This window comes from Notolabrus celidotus, chromosome 23 (genome assembly GCF_009762535.1).
Source record: "Notolabrus celidotus isolate fNotCel1 chromosome 23, fNotCel1.pri, whole genome shotgun sequence".
In the NCBI taxonomy this organism is placed as follows: Eukaryota; Metazoa; Chordata; class Actinopteri; order Labriformes; family Labridae; genus Notolabrus; species Notolabrus celidotus.
This window is the reverse complement of record NC_048294.1, coordinates 12,462,679-12,469,109: the sequence shown is the minus strand read 5'-3', so window position 1 is coordinate 12,469,109 and position 6,431 is coordinate 12,462,679. Positions and strand designations below refer to the sequence as shown.

At 36.3% G+C, this 6,431-nt stretch overlaps 1 long non-coding RNA gene and 1 other non-coding gene across 2 annotated transcripts; both read left to right on the top strand.

Annotated features, from left to right (window-relative positions):
- The first annotated feature begins 1,554 nt into the window (after positions 1-1,554).
- LOC117806988 lies at positions 1,555-4,494 on the top strand. The gene is made up of 3 exons (XR_004629847.1): positions 1,555-1,669; positions 1,997-2,148; positions 3,375-4,494. It is a non-coding gene; the product is annotated as an uncharacterized LOC117806988 (long non-coding RNA).
- A 1,859-nt stretch (positions 4,495-6,353) lies between these two features.
- Positions 6,354-6,425, top strand: trnaa-cgc. The gene has a single exon. It is a non-coding gene; the product is annotated as a tRNA-Ala (tRNA).
- Positions 6,426-6,431: the final 6 nt, after the last annotated feature.

The window sequence follows — 6,431 nt, the reverse complement described above, 5'->3', positions numbered from 1 at the left end:
AGCTTAACTTTGTTAAGCTTTAATGCAGAATACAATAAGAACTGCTTCCAATACTGACACATTTCAACTAATTTGTTCAATGTATAAAAAAATTTGGTGAGACAACTACAATACGGCGGTTTTACAGAGCTATTTTTACCTTCCTCAATTCTTCAAACCTTTGGAAAAAGCTAGAGCATCTCTGCTTTCAGTCATTTTGTTAAACTAAGCTAACTAGCAGTCTAAACTTGCCTACTTATTAGCACTGTTGTTTTTGAAGTAGCATTAGCAGCATGAATAAGCATTATTCTTGTTTTTCGTCCTCTACTATAGTAATGATACAACTAAACCATATTGCATTGACACATAACAGGTGAAAATAAGAAAAGTGAGGAACATATTCTTTCTTAAACTTGTAACTCAATACTGTAAAGATGTCTTGCATCTTATTTGATAGCAATATCAGACTGTGGGTAATCTCAACTTTTAAGTTGTATTTTTTATGGCTTTACACTAAAAACTCATGTTAGTGTCTTTAATTTTAGTGTCAGACCTCCACTGTAGAGATTTGGTACGCCTGTGTCTGTTCAACTAAAGGGCTGTGGCTATGAAAAACAGGATGTGGCCACCAACTCACACTGAGCTGCCGTGTGCAGCTTTTGAACTTGTGTACTCTTTTAATAGGTGCAAATCTTGCAATTGTAATGTAGCATATATAAACTGAATATGTTATTTCAAATCAAAGAATCATCTAGATCACTGATTAAGCGTTGTTTTGAAATGGGGCTTAATGTTAAAAAAAAATAACATACACCATGGACTTTTTTCTTTTTTAACTTTGTAAGATGTACAAATCATACATGCTCTAATCTTCTCAAATGTTGTAACCTTCACAATGCCTTAAACACAAAGTGATACATGTGTTTACTTTACAATACATTAGTATATTCACTTATTTGGTACTTTCCACCACACCCGGCTTGCTATAATCTTTCCTCCTTTAGCCTCCACCTACCTCAGCTTTCTTCACCACATGTCACACATCAACTCCTCTCTTGTTTTCTGTCACATGGCACATAAGTATCCTGAATGCACAGTCTCCTCACAGACGGCCTATTCTTCTTCAACGTGAGAATTGAGTAAGTGTCAGACTTTTATTTCTGTTCTTTTTAATATACTGAAAAGCTTTTTAACACATTACTTTTTTTTCAATCATCTTAATGTTAAGCTCCTAATTTTATAGCTTTTGTTTAATACATTTTTTGTTTAGATTTCTAGGCCTAAATATTCACATTTTCTGCTAAATGGACTTCATATGAAGGGGTTATTCAAATGTTATTTTATTTCAGTTTCTATCCTTAAGCATTTTAGCTGGATTGCACCATGAGTGCTCACTTACTGTACATCTATATGTATTTAAAAAAAATAATGTTGCATTGTTCTACATCTGACCTATGACTCATTTACTATGACAAAAAACTTTTTGCACAGCACGCCGATGCTGTTGGCTGATCATTTTGACAGGAAACGAGTACGGCTGCGAGCAGTCTGCTAGCTTCCTGTCACTTTACAGACAGGCAGTTTATAGCCAAATGAGATAAAAGCAAAACAGATTTCCTGTTACATTTCCAGTGTATGCACATACAGTTCTTAACAATTATGGGCTCATTTTCATACTTCAGCCGACAGGGTTGGTAACTTTATTATTACTATTGATTAGATGTACACTATATAACCAATAATATATATATATGTTGTAGATATGCTTATTTTTTACCTCTTTAATTTTAATAATTGTTGCTTTATAGGCGCTTGTTTGCTTTATATATATTTTTTGCACTGTCTACTTTGCTACTGTGACACTTGAATTTCCCCGTTGTGGGACGAGTAAAGGACTTTCTTATCTTATTCTTATTCTCTTATGTCAGAACAGAAAACTTTATTTTCTATCAAGATTAAGCAGATACCTGTGCACAAATAGTTACTGTCATTTAATTGTTTCTTATTTCCTTTTAAGTTACTCACACCAATTCCTGAAAGAACACCAATGGATATCACCCTGATGAAAATTTCACAACTGCATTAAGCGTATGAGAAGTTTGACTACAAAGTACTGCCAGTAACTGCAACACCAAGCCTGTGGGGGATTTCTCAGAGTTTTCTTTGAAGGTAAAGAATATTTCTCGTCTGCTTTAGTATGCAGAATTTACTGCTTGACATTGCTGCTCTTGGACATGAATAGCAGGGGGTTCTTGTTAGCTTATGTCATGTTTAGCATCTGTGTCAACCTAGTTTGCGTTGCCTGAAGTTTGAATTTGGTTGCGCTCAAGAAATCATGCAAACTAAAAAACAAACTTTCTGCATTCAAGCAATGATTGAAACAAACCATACCTCTGTTGCACCCCATGTAGGCTATAAGCTTAAACATCACAAAGCTATTTCCAAATTAATAAACTACTCTATTAAAAGAAAAACCTTATCCTAAAACTGCTAAACATGCTCATTACAGTATCACTTTTTTTCTAATGTCTTGGTAAGAGTCTGCACACATGACACAAGGTAACAGTAAGCAGCTAGCTTAACTTATTAAACAAAAAGGCTTGAAACGGCTCGCTTTTTTAATAAGGTAAACCAACTCCCTGAACCTCTAATGTGAACTAAGTAACACATTTAATCTCATTTTGTTATAATGTACAAACAAAAATTAAATGTTCAAAAGTTTTACTAAAGTGCTGGAATATTTATGTGAGTCTGGAGCTTTTTGACAGAGCTGGGGAAGCTGTTCCCCAGCTCTGTACATTGCGGACTGCATTTATTTTTTATTGTTTTTAATGTTTTGGCTAATAAACGTGAAAATGAATCAAAGAAAATAAAATCTCTGCAACATTTTTTACTACTTTACTTGATAAGACATTAGGTGATTAATCTGGACATCAGTTGTTTGCCGTATAAACAAATAAGAAGACAGGATATTAAAAAAGAATGATTGTTCACTTGGCCTCTTATTATGGGTACAAGCTTATACCAAGCTATATTTGGACTAGGGTTGCCAACTGTCCCGTATTAGTCGGGACATCCCGTATATTGGGCTAAATTGGTTTGTTTCATACTCAATTGTGTATGAAAGACCTCAAAAAGTGATACTGTAATGAGCATGTTGGGGAAGCTGTTCCCCAGCTCTGGGTTGTTCTCTGGGTTGTTCTCTGGGTTTTCAGTCTTTAGTGTAAGCTAGTGACTTGTTTTGGCTACATGTTAACGGCATAAAGGTGAAAGAAACTTAATTAAGGGATAATTAAAATATTAAAACAATAGTAGAAATGAAAAATAGTACAAATTAAAAATACTTATGTGTGACAATGCTAACTTGGCAATGTCTTTCTCTTTTTCCACTACAGACATGGGTACCTCTGAGAACGTCGAGTATGAAACAAACACTCAAACAGTGCTGATCCTTTTGTTCTGCCTACTTGGCTTACTCTTATTGCTCCTCTTAGTGTACAAGAAGTTGAACAGAGATGCCAATGGAGAATATACCATCAATAACATGGTGTATAAAGAAGGTGGAGTCAGGGACCGGGTGAGAGGTGTAGCATTAGCTCTGGAGACACGTCTCGGGGTCCAGTTGTGGCCTCGCAATGATACTGATGAAGATGGAGAAGAAATGCAGGACGTCCATGATGAGGAAAGAGGGGTAGAGGAGGGTAGTTGCAAGGGGAGTGATAGCTATGAAGAATACCAGGAAGAGAACGGGGAGGAAGAGGGAGGCGATGACACTTCAGATGATAACTCAAATTCTGAGAATTCTGAGGCAGGAGAAACTACCAGGCTAACAGATCAACCAGTGGCAACGAGGGAGGAAAGGGAGGATAAGGAGGTGAAAGGTGAAGCAAGTGGAGGGGCTGGGTTGCTGATAGATCTAACGCAGTTCTCTGGGGGTGCAACCTGGTCTGAAGACGGTGTCTGCAAAGACAGTGATGTGACTGCACTGTGAGAGAAGCTGAACACAACAGGAAAAAGGAGCGAAGCTTTTGTTATTGAGGGGGCCGTAATTTAGAAATACTGAGGTCAGGATTTCAAGTACCAAAACCAAATGCTGCCCAATACTGCCTTTGTACTGAATGCAATGTTTTACATAGCTTAAGGGCATTCAGACTGCCTGAGAACTCTCAAGTAGCCAAAATACACCCATTATTTGTTTTTGTTTTTTTCATTACAAGGGCTGCAAATGCACCACAAATTCACAGTAAAAAAAACAGAAGACAAGGTATCATGTCCTCAAGTGGTAACTTTAAAAACTCACCTTGAAGTGACTGTCTTTAGAGGAATCAGGATTAAAAGACAATTGATGACTGATGTTGTAATTATGCTGGATTACACTGTATTGGATATTGACTGTATAAGCATTTGCTTTGTTTTTGACTTGTTGCTTTAGCATATCACTTGCTGTAAATTGCGGACTGCATTTATTTTTTATTGTTTTTAATGTTTTGGCTAATAAACGTGAAAATGAATCAAAGAAAATAAAATCTCTGCAACATTTTTTACTATTTTACTTGATAAGACATTAGGTGATTAATCTGGACATCAGTTGTTTGCCGTATAAACAAATAAGAGGACAGGATATTAAAAAAGAATGATTGTTCACTTGGCCTCTTATTATGGGTACAAGCTTATACCAAGCTATATTTGGACTAGGGTTGCCAACTGTCCCGTATTAGTCGGGACATCCCGTATATTGGGCTAAATTGGTTTGTTTCATACACAATTGTGTATGAAAGACCTCAATTGTCCTGTATATTGACTATTAACTCTTGTAAATACAGCAGACTTCACTCTACTCTACTCAGATGCAGCACAGAGCTGATCAAAAAATGAACTTCAAATATCTGTAAACTGTGACTTGTCATGTAAGGACTTCTCTCTGGCTGTGCAAAAGGACAAAAGACTTCTTGAGTCAGTCAAGAGGAGCAGAGTAAATTTGGTGAGTCATATTCCTCTTTTGCATTTAAGTTTTCTTTTGCCTGTTTTTTGATGCAAAGAGCCAAATTGTGGTTTCTTTGAGGTTTTATTCATATGAGGTTACATAATGATACAGTAAGGATTAAAGGGAATATACACACTTTCTGCATTTTCAGTTGAATCAGAATATGTTCACTGAATTCACACTTCGTGCTTACACTTTTACACCACCATGGCACCGTGCACCTGTCCCTTATTTAGTAGTGAGAAAGTTGGCAACCCTAATTTGGACATTTGTGTGCCATAAAACTAGAGCGTTAGCCTCTGTGTTCTTTGCAGTCAAAGAATATTTTCACTGGGGCCATATATGCTCACTAGGTTTAATGTAAGCGAGAGAATGTTACCCTGAGCAATAACATACCTACCAGTGGGGTCCTGGATTGTTTTAATCATTTGAAATGGTATAGTTCTATGGATCAGAAGAAGCACCCCTCTGGCATAATTATTGTATGACGCATGTATCACTTGGCCAGGCCATCTATTCTTTGTTTAAACAAAGTTTATTTATGAATTTTTCAATACAATAATAATAATTCACAGTGATGACATATACTGATTAATAGAATCCCCCACCACCCCCACCCATGGTAGCATTAAGAGGGAATACAACAATGGAATGAAATAAAAACAAATGAATAAATAATAATAATAAAATAAATAATATGAAATACAATAAATACATTGAAATAAATACAAAAATGAATAAAGTGAAATGTTATGGGTTAAAACAGTACACCATTCTCTAGGGCATACACAAGCACTGAAACACACAAAAGAGGGGAGCAGCAGCATGAGCCAAAGAGGCATCTCAAGGGTCCTTGCAGTTTGATTCATATGCCTCTTGTTACTTACATTGACATGAAAGGTTACTCATCCACAAACTTATCAGAGCTTAAAACATCAACATGACTCAGAAAGGGCTGCCATATCAGTAAAAACTTGTTAGCCGATCCCCTGACAGTATACCTTATCTTCTCCAGCTTTACAAAATGTAACATAGGCCATCTATTCTTTACCAGTTTCATATCAGAAACTATCAGGTGTGTTTCTTGAAGGAAAATTATTTTAGGTTTAAGATGTTTGATCCTGTTCATAACCTGTTTCAGTTTGATCAGCTTCCTGAGTCCCCTGACGTTCCAACTTGTGATTTTTATATCAGAGATATTCTGCATATTTGGAGTCAAAGAATATAATGATAATACAATTAAAGTCAACTTCAGAGGTCAACTGAAAATAATCTATTTTATGGGCTCCACAAGACACAGCTGACAGACTTTTATATACATTAAATTGTTTGATAGCAAAGCAATCAGAGCTATGTTAAAGACGGTATTGTAATCTTTAAAGCAGCCAATGGGGATGTAGCTCAGTGGTAGAGCGCATGCTTCGCATGTATGAGGTCCCGGGTTCAATCCCCGGCATCTCCAGGATTT